The sequence below is a fragment of the Diceros bicornis genome, chromosome 18 (assembly GCF_020826845.1).
Source record: "Diceros bicornis minor isolate mBicDic1 chromosome 18, mDicBic1.mat.cur, whole genome shotgun sequence".
Lineage (NCBI taxonomy): Eukaryota > Metazoa > Chordata > Mammalia > Perissodactyla > Rhinocerotidae > Diceros > Diceros bicornis.
The window spans coordinates 5,058,583-5,078,367 of record NC_080757.1 but is presented as its reverse complement, the minus strand read 5'-3'; the positions used below and the strand labels follow the sequence as shown (position 1 = coordinate 5,078,367).

The 19,785-nt window shown below is 50.3% G+C and overlaps 1 protein-coding gene across 1 annotated transcript in view; it reads left to right on the top strand.

The window, feature by feature from the left end:
* The window catches only part of LOC131416895 (protoheme IX farnesyltransferase, mitochondrial), a 279,864-nt gene that overhangs the window by 122,870 nt on the left and 137,209 nt on the right, over window positions 1-19,785 (top strand). The window lies entirely within an intron of this gene.

The window sequence follows — 19,785 nt, the reverse complement described above, 5'->3', positions numbered from 1 at the left end:
AGAACATCTACAACTTGTTGCGGCCCTCCAATTTGTCAAATGCATCGGTTCTCTTTTCCTGCTGCAATAAACCGGTATATGAGAGCAGGAGTGCATGTGGTGTAATTTTATTTAATCATCCTGTGCTGAGTTTGCCCAGTTCCTGGTAGAATTGGTAACACTTGACTCACTTTCATGAGCCAGCAGAGGATTAGAAGGCCGTCGATATTTCTGTTTGAAGGTGGTGGAAGTGAGCGCCCTGGAGCGTGAGAGATCCTGTGCACTGGAAAGAATAGGCAAAGGGCAGTGACCCACGCCCCCACCCTTCTTCTGCTCGGAATCATCCAGTCTCTCCCTTCTCCTGCCTCCAAAACCATCACCAAAGAAATCTTCCTGCACACTCTGACCTGTCGTTCTCCTGCCCAGAAAGTACCCATGGCACGCCGTCTGTGCAACAGTGAAGTCTCGGCCCGACACCACACCCAACGTCCTCCCAGTTCTCTCTCCAGGAATCTTCCATGTGGTGCCACCTCACTGACTTCCTGCCGCTCCTCACAGCCCCCTGAGGGCACCCTGTGCTCAGATGAGCCCATCCCCCCCCACCCCATCCCATATGTCCCTGCGTGGACCATGGAATTGACCCTCCCTCTCCCGACTGCCACAGCCCCTGCAGGACAGCTGCTCAATCCCCGGACCCCTGGGGCTGCATTTCCACCCCCGCCTACAGGCCCTCACCTTGACGGCCTTTGCAAGGACTCTGCTCAGTGGCATTCCCAGGTGGATGACGCAGGTGTCCTCCAAGCGTTCTTGAGTTGAGCATCTGTGGGAAATACTGCCTGTCACAGCTCTCTGGGGAGTCAGAGGCACGTGCACGTAGTAAGGCTTCAGGAGACTCAAAGTCACAAATGTAGAAGTCTGAGTTTGCTCACCTACTGTTTCCCAAACCTAGCACGCCCAGAGCCCTCTCCCCTGTGTAACGCCTCCCAGCCTCGCGTGGAATGTGCAGTGGGGAGCGCAGCCTGGGAGGTGCTGTCCGGACCTGATCTCCAGAGTTTTCACTCGGGTCCTTCAGGCCTCTGGCTGTGCGTGCGGGACTAGGCCTGCGGGCCCTGATGGAGTAGGGGCCGCGCATGGAGGAGAAGGGGCTTGAGATTTGAAACGGATTCACTTGGAGTTTGGTTATTCTATAACAAGACAAACTAATGAAAAGGAAAAGGGACATGTCCAGTCCCTTAAGTAGGTTTTTTAAAAACATTTATGATTCTTAACCTAGTATTCCTCTGACTCTGGGAAAATTGTACCAACTTCCTGTTATTTTAGTGAAACCGCTGTATCAGTTAAGGATAGAACCAAATTTCACCACAGGGTCCATCTTTGTAAGCCTACAGCTGTGGTGGGAATGCCATGCCTGTTCCCAGGATCAGTTTTTCTTTTCAAACAAAAATGGAATCTGTCTTGCCCAATAGAAACACGTTCTTCCTGGCACTATAAACGTGCTTTGAGTACCTCCCACCCCAATGCTGGAGGGGAAGAGCAAAACTGTTGGAAGTTGTGCTTTGCTCTGAATGTGTGTAGGGTTGAATTTCCCTCTGATAATTTATTCGTTTTTCTTCAGTCCTTCCTGCTTGTCATCCTCGCCTCCTGTTTGCTTTGCTAAGGAAACAGCTGGGACTGAGCACTTCTCTGCCCCAGGGGCAATGCCAGGAACAGAGCAAAGCTTTTTCTGCTCGCTGACTCTGGTGTGACACGAGACTTGCTCCTCTGAGTTCAGCTGGAGCCAGGGTTTCTGTCCCCTGACACCCACCTCCCCTCCCCAATACACTCCTAGTGACAGGACACGTAACTGACGGCAGCAAGAACTGGGAGAGAAAGGTCTTTGGAAAGTGCCCACTTGACCCCTGTAATGACCTGCTCATAGTCCAAGAGAACTCCTCATCTGACCTGAACGAAGAACTGAGTAGGGATGTTGCCTTGGTTCTTTCTCTGAAATTGGAGGTCAGCTAGTGATCACCCACAAAGTTCCTCTGTCACTAGCACGTCTTCTCCCTCTGTCTGGTAGGATCACTGGTGTCCACCAACCAGGCAACTAAATGAAAAGCAAGTGGAACACAAACAGGGCCCGGCAGTCGACTCGGACATTTGTCATGCTTGCTGCTTTTGGTCTGTTCCCATCAGCTGTCAGACTTGTCACATATGTTTATATCTACTCATCTACCTAGAGTAGAAGTTAAGCAGGGACAATATACATGCTTCTTCTTTGTTGGAAACCCAATCATAATTGACGTCATGCCGGACAGATTACAACTTCCATCATCATTTGGTCTCAATTTCCTAACCAAATACAAGATGTAAAGAGATATTCTGATCAAAGAACCTCTGACACTCACTTCCTAATTCAGGGTTGGTCACTCGGTTGCTGGACCCCGCCATGCACATCACAGAACCACTGAGAGGCATGGCATCTGCCAGCATCCAACCACCGCCCCAAGCTTGCACTCTGATCGGCCCAGCCTGGGTCCTAACTCCCGCTGCCATCCATCACTGAGGCCACCAGGTTGAGCTGCTGAAATGCATCCCAATTCTGGCCACCACTCACCTCTTCCACCGCCACCAACTCAGCTTAACCGCCCATCTCCCCCATGCCTACGGGCCTCCTCGTTTATCTTCCTCCTCCTTTTGCCCCTCCCCTGTCTGTCTGTCACGCAGCAGCCAGCGTGATCCTGCTAAGGTACCAGGCAGACCAGGACATTCCCGTCTCCACCCTCCAAGGGCCTCTTCACACCGCAGATGAAATGCAAAGTCCTTCCAGTGGCCCCCATGACCTGGCCCTGCTCCCCGGTCTGATCTGGGAACTACCCTCCGGACCCCCGACTGTCCTGTCCACAGGGAAGCATACCTGCCTTCCGGGCCTTCTCGCCTCCTGTTCCCTCTGCCTGCAGCCCTCGCCCCATCTCTTCTGGTGGATGCCCTCCTAACCGCATGAAATGATGCTGTTAGACATTCTGTGTCTGTCTATCTCCTTACCTGCTTATTATCTGTCTCCCCGTGGAATAGAAGCTCCATGAAGGCGAGGACTCATCTTTGCATCCCTTCATCCCCAGTATCGAGCAATGCTGGCACAGAGCACCTGCTCACTGAGTGCTTTTTGAATGAATAACCCCATCTGGGCTGTGTGAGGCCCAACTGTCAGAGGGACAGGGTCTGTCAGCCCGGGATCAAGAATGAGCTGGTTTAGAATTTGTTTATAACATGAGAAAAAATGTCTTGTAACCTGTCCTTATCCCGCTGCTGGTACAGTCCCTGTCCCCACCCCCGCCTGCAGGGCTCAGTCCGGGATGGCACCAGCGCTTCCAGGCCACCGACCCACAACTTCAACTCGTTTCTGGAATTTGCCTTCTCTAACTTTAAACCACCAACCCACCCACACCATTCCTGCTGTATTCATCTCCCATAGCAGCTATCTATATGCAACGTGCGTGTTTGACTTCCCTGTTTATTGACAGTTTCCTGCTTCCCCCCCACCACCATTAGACTGTAAACTCAATAAGGCAGAAATGTCTGTTTCTCACCGCTGTGTCCACAGAACAGAAGGCGCTCAATAAGTGACCACATGGTAGATGCCCCGTCACTGATCAAAGGAGTGAATGAGTGACTTGAGGGGAACTGCTGGAGGTGGAGGTGGAGGTGGCAGGAGCCAGTTGTCTCTGTTCCACTCACGGACCAGCACTTGCGAGTGGGGAGACTGGCACACGCCCTGGGTTAACTGCTTTGTGAAGAAAATTGCCAGAGTTGAGCCAAAATGAGTTACTATCATTTCTTCCTGGTCTCACTCATTCGTCAGTCTTTGTTTTCCGAATTGTGGTCAGTCGTCACCATTTCCTCTATTTTCAGGTCTACCTTGGCTCAACTAATTAATAGCAGAGCCCTTAGTCAAGTAAATCAAGTTGGCTTCTTGGCCAATGTTTCTCTTGGCCACTATTTCTCTTTCTTTTTTTTTTTTTTGCTTTTTCAAATACATTAGCAGAAAATCTAGTGTCTAGCTCCATCTTCTTCCCGAACCGCTTTCCACTGGAGTCACTGTTTTGACTCCTTCCCAGAAGAAGGGAGCTGAGCTGTCACCTCCCGCGAGTGAGAGTCAGCATGCATCCCGCTCAGCTTAAATGAATAGAACCCCACCAGGCTCATAACTGCGGGGCCTGCCTGGGAAGTGGAAGCCAAAAGAGTGGGGACCCCAAGTGCAGAGAAGGTCAAGAAGGCAGGCCAGCCGGACGGGGTGGGTGAAGGTGGGGTGCCAGGGTCTTGGTAAAAGCCAGTCTCTCCTCACCACACAGCAGCCAGGGGGCGCTGCGGGCTGGGGCGCTTCCTGAAAGGGCTCCGGCCTGACAACTCCTCTCACCAAGGCAAAGCGGGAACAGAGCTGGGGAGGGTGTGGAGGAGGGAGGGAGGAGGGCACAGGGGACTTTGGAGGAGTAACCTCTCCCACCTCAAACATCTAAAGGGAGACAAGGTGACTAAGACAAACAAACAATGCGGGGGAGCCTGAGCAAGGCAACACAAACAAGGCCCCCCTCCCCACCTTCTAGACACACACACACACACACTCACACACCAAACAAAGCACCGAGTGAGAGGAGAGGCGTCTTCCTACAGCAGACCGCCAGTGTGTTAACTCAACAACCATTTATTCTATCATCGGCTGAGCAAATAATTCGCCAAGGGCGCTGCGTGCTGGGCCTTGTGTGGGATCAAGACGTGAGCCAAGGTGCGACCCTGACCCCAGGAGTTTACTCTTTGGAAATACTCAGGGAGGGAGGAGCAGGGGCACTGGGTTTCTTACCCAGAATCCTTGGACCGTGTCTTCATTGTCTCCAGGCCCCACGGCCTCGCCAGAGGGTGGCCTTTGCTCAGCCTCCCAGGTGGCTTCTCAACGTCTGCTTCTCCATGATCCTGGTCCTTGTGTCTCTTGATTTGACTCCGGGGCCTCTCTTCAGGGCTGTGTCCATGTCTCAGGGCGGGTCTGGCTGTAGGCCCTCCCTCTCTACTAAAGGGAGCGCAGCAAACCGAGAGTTCAGCCAGCTCACAGCTCTCCCACGCCCGCTCACAGCCGCTTTTCTTTACAGGACAGGCTGGTGTCTGTGCATCACCTCAATTGTGTTTCTGTGTTCCAAGGAAAGAATTCAGTGTGACGACCAAGAATCCACTGGTCGTCAGGCCAACATGGGAGTGGGGAGGGGATCGGAGGGGCGGAGGCATTCTCAGCAGAGACTAGGATGAGCAAGGGCCCCATGTGAAGCTGTGTGGAGCATCTGTGAGAGCAGAAGCAGTTCTGCACAGCTGGAGTGTGGGAGCAAGGGAGGGACGGAGGATGAGGCTGAAGAGAGAAGCCGAGGGACCAGATGTGGCTGACTTCACGTACAGATGTGGCTGAGTTCCCATACAGGTGTGGCCTACTTCACATACAGGTGTGGCCGACTTCACATTACAGGTATGGCCGACTTCACATACAGATGTGGCTGACTTCACATACAGATGTGGCCGACTGCACGTACAGGTGTGGCTGACTGCACGTACAGGTGTGGCCGACTGCACATACAGGTGTGGCTGACTGCACCTATGCCTAAGAGGTAGTCTGGACTTACCCTAAGAGCAACCAGAGAATCAAGCGGGAAAGTAGCATGACCAGGTTTGTCCTTTAGAAAGAAAATTCAGGCCATAGAGCGGAAGGTAGATTGGGAGACTTGGGGAGACCAGGTGAGTGAGAATGGACCTGAATCTGGGCAGACGAGAGAGAGAGGCAAAAGTGGGGCAGAGGGAAATCCACAGGCCTGGTTGGGGTGATTGGCAGAAAGAAGATCCTGGGATGTTCCAGGGTCCTGTCTTGGAGTCCTCTTCCATTGTTCATGTGCCCTTCTCTTCCTCTGCCTGTGCTTACTGAGGGCCTCGATTGCTGGTCTGACCTCCTGTGGAAGACCCAGGTTATCTCAGCCTGTCCCCTACCCCCTCCTGCACGCGTAATCCTGCCTCCCCCAAGACACGCAGACCACTGACAACCGAGCCTCTGCCTGAGACCTCCCCCGCACCTGGCCCTCGAGAAAAAGCTGCAGTCCCGTGATACAGTGCGGTGTGCTGTAAGAACCAGCTCGCTCAAGACAATGTGCGCTGCCTTTAGGCTGAGAGCATGGCCCCAGGGTCTAGTGCCTCTGCTAGAAAGGTTCCGGAGCAGGAACTGCCCCCACCCTCCCCTCCTTCTCCCCACCTCCTGAGTCTCTCCAATCTGAATAACACCACTGGCCTCTTCAACCAGAGGATCTGAATTCACTTTCCAAACAAGAATGGGATTGTTTACCCTAAAACCTGCCTAAATCACGGCTGATGTTCATTCAGGCCTCTCAGACTGCCATTTGGCACTTGTTCACCTATAAAATATAGATGATCTACCCAGAACCAGACTGGGAAAAAAATTCATAGCTAATCTCATGCAGAATGTGCCCTTATTAGTTAACCATTAACCAACCTTCCTATATCAGTTTGGATTCATAATTGCGAGTGACAAGAAACCCAACTGAAACTGGCTTAAGAGAAGAAATGTATTGGTTCATGTAGTTGAAAGGTCCAGAAGCATGGTGGCTTCAGGCATGGTTCAATCCAGGAGACAGGTTGCTCCCTCCACTTATTGGCACCACTCTTGGAGAGCTCTCTCCCTTTCAGATGCAGAAACCCTTCAAGTAATTATTCATTCCTTTGTTCACAAATATTTATTTACTACTTACCTTGGGCCAGGTGCTGTTCCAGGTACTGGGGATGCAGCAATGAACAAAACAGTCAAACATCCCTGGCCTCATGCCTAAGACATCTCTAGAAGAAAATGCAAAGGACTTGGTGACTGTGGTTGCCTCTGAGCGGGGAATTGGGTGGTTGGGAGACAGCTTCTGATTCAAAACTAAGGAAGCAAGTCTTAGAATCGAGATGCTGGCCCTAATCGATCTCATTCAGGGCTCGTGCCTGTTCTGGACCCGCTCAGCCTGGCTCAAGTGAATCAGAGCCTGTGTGCGGAGGCAGTCATGCCTCCCATGATGAAGGTTTGGGAAATTCGGTAAGAAGGAGGTGGAAGAAGGGGGAATATCATCTAGTTTGGTCCTTGGAGAGGCCTTGGGGCCAGGGCTCTGGGGAAGTGAGCCCGGGAGAGAGCCCCTAGGCCTTGGAAAGGGGTCCCAGCAAAGGCAGTGCCCATCTGCTGTGCAGACCCTCAGACTCTTGCCATAACTGAGACGGCAAGCGGAAGGCCTTGCCCCTGGCAGGGCTGTCCTGACCGTGTTACCGCTGCAGTCCCCAAGCACATTTACGTGCAGGCCGGGGTACGTCAGTTTATTACAAGGCCGTTAACAAAATGAAAGCCCAGGGCATTTCACGACCTGCTCTGTACACCAGACCAGCCACAGCCCTGGGATTCCCCAGCCAGCACCCGGTTCAGGACAGGCAGAGCCCCCCTCAGAGCTAGAGTCAGTCCCCATCCAGGGCGCTTGAATCAGCACCATAAACGGTAGCAGCTTCTTCTCCAAATAAAATGTTATTTGGAAGACACTTCTACCTTCTTGGGAATCGTTTAGGGAAAACTCTTCTGGATTGAAGAGCCAGAAATGAGCCAGCCAAGTCCATTTTTCACAGGCACCCCCAACCCTAGGCCCCGACCCTGGGTGTCTGTGGGGAGCGGAGGGCAAGGTGTCTCCCTGCCACCAGCCCGCTGCGGCCCGGCTCATCCCTGGACACTCCAGGAGAGGGAAACGTCTGCCGGGCCGGGCCCCCGCTCCAGGCAGTGGTCCTCTCCCTCAGAGTTGTCCCTGCCCCCTCATCTAGAAAGGGACACTTGGCATTCTCTGTGAGGTATTTTAATGCTAATTTGTTTAGTCAAAAAGAGGAGCCCACACAGATGTGGGCCATTTGGCGGGGACGCCGTTCATTTGTGGGCAAGTGCAAGAGGCTCGTGGGCAGGATATTAAACGTTGCCGTAGCCATTCACAAACACTTCATATTTCAAGAAAGGAAGGGAGGCAAAGGCTGCATCCTATAAATCAGCCTTTCAAAGAGGCAGAGAGAGGCAAAACTTTGATAAATCTATGTCATTTTGCTGGTGATCAAAGGCCCTAATGTACGTATCTGTGCTCCCGGCTCTAACGCCCAAGGCTGGGCCAGCCTGAGGGAGGAGCCTGAGGGGGGACGGGTGAAGAGCTGATGTGGGTGCTGAGTTCTCGGGCTGGCCGCACTGCTGGAGGGGTGGAGGGCCAGTGACTGGGTGGGAAGGGACCCCTTCCGTGCCCTTGGTGGTGACGATGGTGCCTCTGGTCCCTAAATGTGCTCCAGGAAGAAGGCCACATCGAGACACACGTGACTCGTGAGAGATCCACAGCCCCCAACATCCTGAAGATAAAAGTACACTGGCTGTTGAGCACGGCAGGAGGCCAGGGTGGCCAGCCCCTTCTGGAGGCTCCCAGGCCAGCCCAGGGCTGCTGGGTCCCCTGCTGCCCGTGCCACCAGAGGTCCCTCTTCTCCCCCACAGCCCTGTCCCTCTCCTGACTCTTGCACTCACTCTGTCTCCTCCCTGCCTTGTATTTAGATGGGTCAGTTGTTCTAATACGTTGGAACCACCTGTGTCACTTGAATGGCCCTGATCGCCCCATTGACAGCTCTTGTCCCAGTGGCCAGTGTCCACCATGGGGGTCAATAGTTGAGTGTGGAGCATTCTCCAGGGCCTCTGTGCCAGGCCCACACGCAGCTTGGGCAGAGCAGTCCGGAGGGCTTCCGGAGGAGGGTTCCGATGAGCTGAGGATGGAGATTCGGGTGGTACATTGAGCGGGGACGTTGGGAAAGATGCACTTCAACCCAAGCAGACCCCAAGCAGTGGGTGGGTGCTGGGGGCTGGCCGGGCTCCCTTGTTGCAAATCCAGGGCACGTGCTCCCTCCTTACCGGGTCACACTCCAGCTTGACCCTTGCCTACCATCCCGCCAGGGCCCGCATCCTGGCTCTCCTGCCCCTTTCGCTTCATCAGTGCTCACTTGGCAGAAACCTCAACCCTGGTGAGAGCCGACTTTCTGCCACATACACCTGCACCTGACCAGCTGAAAGTGACCGGAGATGAACAACCAGCTGTGCGGATCGCCTCACTGCAGCCCACCGTCAAGGACTAGGGTGCGGCCTTGATGCTCCCCAGTCCCCCACTCCCTTCCTAGCTGCGCATTCCACACATTCTCCTCTCTCCTCAAGCCACATGCCTCTTCCCCTCTTCTCTCTCTCTCTCTCTCTCTGTCGTCTGACGACACTGCTTCTTACTTCTCTGAGAAATGGAAGCAATCAAAAGAGAACGTCCACAGAGTTCTGACACACCTCCCGCCTGCCAGCATCTGCTCCCAGTAGTCTGCTCGCCTGTCTGTTACCACAATGAGCCGCCCCTGCTCCCACCTAAAGCCAGACCCTCTCCGTGTGCATTTAATCCAGTCTCCTCTCATCTGCCCAAAGACATGGCGCCAGGAAGTTGCATCTCCCTTTCCTAGAGCACTAATTTCTTATTGTCTATTGGATCTTTCCCACAAACATGCAGAAATGCTGTGTCTCCCATTTAAAAAGAAAACAAAACAAAACAAAAGCCCTCTGCCTCCACTTCCTCTGCTGGCTGCCCCCTTATTTCTTTGCTCCTCTTTGCAGTGAAATTTGACAGAGTTGTCTATAGTTGCTGTTTTCAACTGCCCTCCTCCTCTGCTCTCTTCAACACACCAACTAGGCTTCTGCCCCCACCATTCTGTTGTAACTGCTCTTGTCAAAGTCACCTATGATCTCTTGTCAAGGTCACCCATGACCTCCACGTTGCTAAATCCAACAGACAATTCTCCACCCTCGCTTTGCTTGACTTCTCAGCAGCATTTGACCCAGCTGTGTGCTTTCTCTCCCTTGATTCACTCTCTTCTCTTGGCTTCTAATACACCGAGGCTCTGGGCTTTCTTCCTACTTCACTGGTTGCTCCCTGTCAGCCTCTTGTGCTGGTTCTTCCTCTTCTCCCTCAGTTTCTTGAGGTTGGAGGCTCCAGGGCTCAGTCCTTGATCCTCTTCTCCTTTCATCTCTACACGTCCCCTTGGCGATCCCATCCAGTCCCACGGCTGTAGACACCGTCTGTGTGCTGTTGACTCCCAAATGTGTCTCCACCTTAGACTTTTCCAGCTAGCTCCAGACTTCTCCATCCAACGGCCTCTTCAGCACTTCCGTTCAGATGTCTGAAAGACACTGCAGACTCAACATGCCCCAACTGGACTCCTGATCTTCCCCCCAAACCTTCTCTACCCGGAGCTTCCATGTCTTGGTTGATAGCAACTCCACTCTTCATTTGCTCAGCCAAAAGCTTCACACCCTTCTCTCTTTCTCTCATACCCCGTGTCCAATTCTTCAGATTGTACCTTCAGAATATATCCAGAATCCACCCACTTCTCACTGCACAACCACCTTCGTCTCTTGTGTGGGTTGCTCCCACAGCTCTCTTTACTTGCAACCTCGCCCCCTACGGTCTATTTTAACACTACCGCCAGAGAGATCATTTTAAATCCTGTCAGATCACACCACTCCTCGGCTCTGCAGACGTTCCCCAGCTCACTCCAGTCAATGGCCCTCCCAGCCCTACGTGATTAATCCCCTGTGACCCATCTGACCCCACTTCCCAGTACTCTCCCCCTTGCCGTTTCCACTGCAGCCACACTGGCGTCCTTGCTGTTCTTCACATGAACCAGGTTGGCTTTGGCCCGAGGGTCTCTGCTAGACCTGCTCCTCTGCCTGGCACTCTCCTTCTCCAGATACCCACATGACCAAGGCCCTCCTCACCTTCAGCTCTCTCCTCTCCTCTCTCCAGCTGAATCCTTTGAGTTCTGCAGTCGAACCCTGCCCATCTCAGTCACAATCCCCCTCCCCTTGTTCCACTTCCTCCCATGGCACTCAGTACTTTCTAATATTCTAGATAATTGACTTACTGATTATGTTCTTGGTTGTCTGTCTCCCTCACCCCCTAATCCTTCCTCACTAGACTGTAGTGCGTTAGGGCACGTATCTTTGTCTGTTTGGTTCACTTTTCAACCCCAAATTCCTAAAACAATGCCAGGCCCATTGTAGATCCTCAATAATGTGCTATTGAATGAATGATGTTGAGAAGGTGGAGAATCTTCTGACTAGAAAATGTTTTCATAGAGTGTGTTAGTCTTCTATTACTGCCTAAGAAATTACCACAGACTTGCAGCTTAAAACCACACACATTTATTATCTCAAATTTCTATGGGTCAGGAGTCCGGGCACAGCATGGCTGGGTCCTCTGCTCAGGATGTCACAAGACTGCACTCAGGCGCTGGCCGGGGCTGCGGTCTCCTCAGAGGCTCCACTGGAGAAAGGTCCCCTTCCACCCTCCGTCTGGTTGTTGGCACGATTCATCTCCCGTGGTCGGAGACTGGGGTCCTGTCGGTGGGAGCAGCTCTAAGCTCCTAGAGGCCACCCACACTTCTTTGCCTCACGACGCCCTCTCCATAGACCCTTTCACAATGTGGCAGCTTACTTCCTCAAAGTCAGCGAGGGAGAATCACAGGAGTTACAGACCATCACCTTGGAGGTAATCTGTTGTTCAGAAGCGAGCCACAAACCTCGCCCACTTTTACGAAGGGTAGGAGATTATACAGAATGTGAACGTGGAGACAGGTAATTTTTCTCTCTCCTCCTCCAGCCTTTTTTCCTCCTGGTATTGCATCCTTTGTCTGCCACAAAAAGGACTTTGGAAGGTGTTTCAGCTAGGATGGGCTAGGTTATGCTACATAATAAGTAACCCCAAAAGCTATTGGTTTAGGATTTTTTTTAATGTGCTTTTTAAAATTTTTTGTTCAAACCACATGTGCACCACAGGTCAGCTGGGGGCTCTACCACATGTCTCTGGGTTCTGGCACCCAGATCAATAGAGGATCCATGATCTTAAATGTTGCTGATTACTGGGACAAAGGGAAAGAAAGGCCTAGAAGGTCTCCCACTGGCAGTCAAATGCTCCAGCTCGCAAATAGTACACATCACTTCTATTCAAAATGCCCCACAAGGGATCCAGCCTGTACAATCTCCTGTTTCGAAGGGCAAGAGCTGAAAGGGTTGGAGGACAGCACCCATGTCGCCTGTAGAAAGCCTCTTTACTGAGATGTGGTCAACAGGGAGTTTGTCACTAAAAGAATTTCAAAGCAGAAAAGTTACCTGGAGGACACTTCACGTCAAGCAGATAAGAGTTACAGAGCTCTCGACAGTCTGCAGGAGTCTGACTTCAAGGTAAAATATACAAAATCGGTACTAGATTGTTCAGTGATTGGTAATAATAAAAAATTAATACAGGATGGCTAATTGCACCTAAATGTGCTTCCTTCTTCTTTAGGGTTATTGTTTTTCATTTGTGTTTGTACATATTTTTTTAATGTACCACAAATGTCAAAACAGCTTCCAAAGTTTCTTCCCATCATTGTTTCCTTAATAAATTCTCATTGCTCCTGAAGAAGGTAATTGGTACATGGAATGGAATATTACAAATGATGATCCCTACAATGTGGAATCATCTGACTTAAAGTGAACAGGGGTCCCCTATCTCTTGTTGGGACGTTGGAAGTCTTTGTTACATTATAGTGTAGTGGTTGGCTAAATGTTGGCTTAGATATCTTGGAACTCAGCTCATAGGGTTCTGGAAGCTATGTGTTTTGGGCTACTTTCCAAAGACTCGCTGGACAGAGGAAAACATACATCTGACACAAAATCTAAAGTTCCTTTCAACTCTGATGTTCTTAAATATTCTGCCATGCCCATGCTTGAGCAACTCGTTAATACACACCATCAAGAGAAATGTCTGTTTACCCCCACCATTGTGAATTGCCCTAAGCTAGTTTTTTATTTGTAACCAAATATTGCTCCAGTCTCATTGTGACTCAAACTTGTAAATTGTCTCAAACGAGACTCAACAGTAGCAACAGGCCTGATTGTGAGATGTAACCCTGACTCTGCTACTGACACACTGGGGAGGGCAACTTTGGTTTGCCAAGTGTCAGCATGCGCCTTCTACTAACTGGGTACAGTGGTCATTCGGTAGACACCCTGTATCCATTCTGCTCCAGGAGACTAGGCTCCTGACCCAGCCATTGTGATCCCACTTCATTCATAGGGACTTGGTTTAGGAGTGGGCGTGTGACTTTACACTGGCCAATAAGACGTGAGGGGAGTGTGCTAGGTGGCTTCTGGGAAGAGTCTCCTCGTTTGTAAGAAATGGGCCCCCTCCTGTTCCTGTGGGCATGTAGTACCTGGATGGGATACCTGTAACTATTGCAGGGAGAGCAGAGCCAGGAAACCTGCATGAAGTAAAACTAGGACGTCTGGACTTATTGTTATTGGAGATAATAAATGGCCTATTGTTTAAAACAATGTCGGTCATCGGCAGCCAAAAGCATCCTAATTGACAACATGAAGGGAAATTGCACGGCCCCTTGCCTATCTTGATTTCTACAGGGGGGCCATTGTAGGCCCCAAGGAATGTGCTCCAGATGCTCCGAGCCTGGTGCCACTTTTACCAGCCAATATGGACGAAGGACAACAAGGCAGATGGGAAGGCAGCTTCCTCCCAACACTACATGGTAGAATTGATAGAATACACTGAGCCACTTGGCCGATCTGCACCAAGATCACAGGCCAGTGCTCACCATCTGTCGTATTAACTATTGCCCATAATCTTGATTTGCAAGATGTCCACTAGGATTTTCCCACCTAATTGCTTTGGATCTAATATGGTCACTTGAATGATTGCAATTCCTGATATTTGGATGGATAGGGTTGGAAGGTTAGCTCAAGAGTTAGAGGAAGCAGGGAGGGATGTGGGGCCTCTTTCCCATCTTGAAGTGCCAACAGGGATTCATAAACTGCAAGGACATAAACATTCTCAGTTGACGTGGACAGAAATCTTTTTCTCTTTTCTGTTGAGATGGGTCACAGTTTCTATGGCTGCATTCTAGATCTTAGAACAGGGTTTCTCATTCCCAGCACTACTGATATTTTGGGCCAAATAATTCTTTGCTGTCGGGGGCTGTCCTGTGTATCATAGGATTTTAGCAGCATCCCTGGCCTCCACCCACTAGAGGCCAGTGGCACTACCCAGCTGTGAAAACCAAAAATGTTTCCACACGTTGCCAAATGTCCCCTGGGGACATAGTCACCCTCCAGTGAGAACCAGTCTTAGAATTATTTTCAAATACCCACAGATAAAAAAAATCTATGTAGTGGACACCCTTCTATTTTCACCACCAAGCCATCCATTCACCTTTATTCTGTTAACAGCACCCTGACTTCCCAGTGCAGACCATTCCTCTTCTCCTCTTAGCCTGCAGGGTTGGATGGAGCTGATTCTAACCAGGTACCACAGGTGACATGTTCCTTGGGTTTGATCAATGGGAATACAGCATCTTCTTGGCCACAGAGATCTGCTCAGGACTGGTCATATGGCCCACTCATGACCCTGAGAGTCAGGTCCAGGACTTTGCATTGAACTGATGGACTTGCACTTAGGAGAATATAAGCCTAGAATTGCTGGCTGTCGTCTTGTCACCCCAAAGAGAGGGCATCTCTGAGAAAGAAGCCACCAGAGATGAAAGGAGAGCAAAGAGAAGGGGAGAGGCTAGTTCCCAACGACATTATCTGAGCCCCTGAATCCAGCAGTGTGTGATGCTAGGTGTCTCCCCGGGACTTTCCACTTCAGTGAACCAATCGATTTCTTTTGGGCTTAATTTGTGTTGTGTTTTCTCTCACTTGCAAAGAATCCTTCCTGTAGCATTTGATGAGGGTTTGATCTGCTTGCAATCCGTAATCTAGCTTCACCTTCCCAATATCCACAGCCTTCTTCTGCATGAAGTCTGTAGATCACCTGGAAGATTGCACGTTTCTTTTTGCTGGCTTCCCTACCTTTAGGCAATTCTCAAGGATGCTTAGGAGTTGAAGGACAAGGATGAGGACCGGGAGAGGAGTTCACTTTGGAGGAAGCAGGACTCTCTCTCTCTGGGCCTGGAGAGTAGGGTAAACCAGTGGGTAAGGAAACAGAGGGTATGATGGTTAATATTATGGGTCAACTTGAGTGGGGCACGGGGTGCCCAGATATCTGGTTAGCTATTACTCTGGGTGTGTCTGTGAGGGTGTTTCTGGCTGAGATTAACATTTGAATCAGTAGACTGAGTAAAGCAGACTGCCCTCCCCGCTGTGGGTGGCCTCATCCAGTGTGTTGAAGGCCTGAATAGAACAAAAAGGTGGAGGAAGGGAGAGTTCACTCTCTGCCTGAGTAGCTTCCTGCTGGGACATCGGTTTTCTTCTGCCTTCAGCCTTGGACTCAGGCTGGAGCTTACACCATCTGCTCTCCTGCCTCTGAGGCCTCGGGACTCAGAGTGGAGCTACAGTCACGGGCTGCATGGCGACGTTTTGGTCAGTGAAGGACCGCATAGACGACGGTGGTCCCATGAGATTAGTACCATACAGCCTACTTGTGTAGTAGGCTATGCCATCTAGGTCTGTGTAAGTGCACTCTATGATGTCTGCACAACGACAAAATCGCCTAACGACACATTTCTCAGAACTTATCCCGTCGTTACGCGATGTAGGGCTGTACAGCAGCAGCTCTCCTGCGTCTCCAGCTTGCCGAGTGCAGGTCATGGGACTGCTTAGCCTCCATAACCGATTGAGCCAGTTCCTTCTTTTTTTTTTTTTTTTTAATAATTTTATTTATTTATTTATTTTTCCCCCCAAAGCCCCAGTAGATAGTTGTATGTCATAGCTGCACATCCTTCTAGTTGCTGTACATGGGACGTAGCCTCAGCATGGCCGGAGAAGCAGTGCGTTGGTGCGCGCCCGGGATCCGAACCCGGGCCGCCAGCAGCAGAGCACGCGCACTTAACCGCCAAGCCACGGGGCCGGCCCGAGCCAGTTCCTTCTAATCAGTCAGTCCTGTTGGTTCTGTTTCTCTGGAGAGCCCAGACTAATGAGAGAGGTTTTGGCGGCACAGGTGTGGGAGGAGGAAATCCGTGCTTTACTCGGCCTCTGGCTCCCTCTCCCCTACCTGCTTACACTTCTCTGAGGCAGATGAGGTCGCCCTGGTAATTAGCCTTTGCCACTCTGCCTAAGGGAGCCTAGTGGTTTAGCAAGTGTCAGTGGAATGATAGGGCCTGTTGACATGAGGCTTTAAAGAATTTTAACGGAGTCTGTATGTAATTGGGAATGACTTGGTAGTTTCTGGGTTTCTTTTGGGGGGCACCTTTTACACCTTTATATCATACCTACATGTGACCAGAACTGCCTGGACAAAAGTTGCCTAAGCTGAAAAATAAAACTAACATATTTCTATGTAAATTTTCTAGACTCTTCCGAAAGCACTGTCTTCATTTGTGGATTATGGGCAGCTAGCATTATATTCAGAAAGACTGATGATTACTCGTAAAACCTGGATGGTTTCCTAAGTCTAAAGCAGTAAGATTAACGTATTTTGAGACTCCCCTAAGAGACGAAGCCCTTGCCACCTAGAAAACGAACATATGCCTACACAGTTTGGCAAACACTTCAGAGGGGCCGTGGATTTCCTAGAGAAATCAGGCTATGGGGAGAAATCAGGCCTTCTCTGACATGGTGAGGTGGTTTCTTAACAGATTTTTGCCCTGTTCTTTTCAAGTGCCTTAGTTCCCCTGACACACGTTTTATCTCAGGCAGACTGCTTCAGAAGTTTCAAAGAGCACGGAGATTCCTTCAGTCCATGTACTGATGGAAAAATCATGCATTTAGGAGGCAGATCTGAATTCGAATTCTGGTCTCCCGCTCAACTGTGTGACTGTGGGCACGTGTACCAGCCTGCTTCCCCATCTGTACCATGGTACAGTTCCTAGCCATTTCAGAAGGCAAGCGGAGGGATTGGAGTACAGTCAGCACCTCCTAACAACATTTTGGTCGACGATGGATATACGACGGTGGTCCCATAAGACTAGTACCATAGAGCCTAGGTGTGTAGTAGGCTCTCCCATCTAGACTTGTGTAAGTGTACTCTGTGATGTTCATACAACAATGAAATTGCCTAACAATGCATTTCTCAGAACGTCTCCCCGTCAAGTGATGCATGACTGTAAATAGTTCGTATTCTTTGCTCTATACTGTGCTGCCTCCCTGAACTTTTAGTTTGACTAATAATTTTGTCGAATTGCCCAATTGTTTTGGCCTCATGCAGACACAGCTAGAGGCTATGAAGTAGAACAAGATTGAAAACAAAATCATAATGCCTTAAAGTGTAGGGTGTAGGCGTGTGCGTGTTTGCATGTCAGAGTGTCTGGCTGGGTTTCCTTGTTTGCATTACCCACTCGTCCTAGGCATCTGGTGCTTTCTATTTCTGTTTAGGTGCTGAGCTCATGATCTGCCCTGCCCCCCTCCCCACTACTTCTATCTTCACACAACAATGCCTCGTAAAGAGGACCCAAATCTTCTCCTTACCCTGTTTCCTCCTGAAGTCCTCACTGTGGCATTAAGTGCATTGTATTTCTGTCCTTGTCTTTCAAGGGTAAGCATTGCATGTCATGGGCATCAAACAGCGCCTGCTACAGAGCATGTTTATTGAATTGAGTCTTCAACTCTCCAACTTTCCCTTTCTCTACACATACCCCTAAATTCTCTTGGCTCCTCCTTCATGTGGTTTGGGGCGCCTAGTTAGCACTTACTTCCTCCCCATATGTATTAGTTTCCTAGGGCTGCTGAAGCAATTACCACAAACTGGGGGCCTTAAAACAGCAGAAATCTGTTCTCTCACAGTTCTGAAAGTCAGAAGGCCCAAGTCAGCGTCCCTGGGCTAAAGTCAGGGTGTCGATAAGGGTGTGCTCCCTCTGGAGGCTCTAAGGGAGAACCTTCCTTGCTTCTTCCAACTTCTGGTGGCTGCCAGCATTCCTTGGTTTATGGCTTATGGCCATATCACTCCATGTTTTGCCTCCTTTGTCACATTGCCTTCTCCTTTGTGTGTGTGTGTGTGTGTGTGTGTGTGTGTGTGTGTGTGTGTGTGAATTATCTCTCCACCTCTCTCATGTGAGGACACATATCCTTAGTTACAACTTGCCCAGATAATCTCCCGGTCTCAAGATCCTTAACTTTATCACATCTTTTGCTATGTAAGATAATATTCACAGTTTCTGGGGATTAGGGCCTCATATCTTTGGGGGAATTTTTCAGCCTACCACACCACAGATGGCACCACTGAAGGGGTGTGCCCGGGGGGCTGTGTTTATTCCAGGCCACCCTATCTGCCTTGTCACAGCTGACTGGTCGGAAGTGGACTCCTGACTCAGGAGAAAGAATCCACAGGCTGGATGGAGCCAATCAGGTAGGGGATCAGGGGCCCAGTTTCAAAGTCCTGGGAAAGAGAGAGTCCATTAGCAGTTCAGACCCATGCATTATCATAGTAAATGTAAGGTCAGGAGGTGGCAGGCCATGGTGGCAGCTGAACCCACCTGGGTACCAGCTAAACGTAAGAGAGAGCAAAGCGCCGGCAGGGGCTGGTCCTGAGTGGAGAAGGAGAATGGAGGAAATGCACCAGGTGGCTCAGACAAGAGAGCCCTTCAGAGCCAGCCCTGAGGGCCTAGTGGTTCAAGTTTGGTGTGCTCCACTTCAGCGGCCCAGGCCTGGTTCGCGCAGAACCACACCACTCATCTGCCAGTTGCCATGCTGTGGCAGCTGCTCACATAGAAGAACTAGAAACATTTACAACTAGAATATGCAAGTATGTACTGGGGCTTTGGGGAGGAAAAAAGAGAGAGAGAGCCCTTCAGCCCCTGAGAAATGAAAGGCTTCTTGTTGGTTCTGGGCTTCTGGTTCTAGTTCTTTCTGTGATCAGACCACTTTTTGTTTCTTACACACGGATATCCATGAAGTTAGCTCTTGTGTCCTTTAAAAAAAAAATCCTGCCGTATTTAAAGTAGTTTAAGTTAGCTGCTGTTTTTTGCAATCCAAAGACCCCTAACCCAAACTCTCCTCTCCCTTTCTCATGGCCTCAGTGGGGCGCCTATTCTATTAGAGGGTAAATTCTCTTTTACCTTAAACCTCTTTCTACCTCTTCTTGCTTCTATCTCTAACTGCAGCATCCCCAGTGGCATTGACCTACCATAGGCACACTGACGCCTCACATTCACAGCCTCTTATGCAGTGAATGGAAGGGTTCTCCTTCTCCACTCTTCTCCACCTTTCTCCACATCTAGATCAGTCACTCCCGCCAGTTCCCCATTATTATCATCTAAATTCAAGCCATTCATCTGTTCAATTCTTGCCAAATCATCACTGCTGACAGTCCCTTCCCACCAGAGCTCATCCCCACCTCTTAGATCATGTCAACCCTGTATTTATCCATCTTTTTCTCTTTACATCCCCTGCCATAATCCGCATTGACAACAACATCCATTTTTAATGAACAGTAACTCCCTTTGATCTCACAGCTCCCGGCCTCCCAGCCTTGCTGATTTCCAGCTCCACTTCCCATCTGCCACCCAGAAGCAGGGCTGCATCCTTAGATCTCATTGCTCCCTCTGTACAGTTCTGGAAGAGGAGTTACATTGGACACAAATTTTTCTCACCTCATATATCCTAACCTACCCTCTCTCTTTCTCCCTCTTTCTGTGGACAGCCCCACCTGTGCCTAGCCACCTCTTGTGTTCGTTTCCTAGAGCTGCCATAACAGATTACCACTAACTTGGTGGCTTAAAACAGTGAAGTTTATTCTCTCA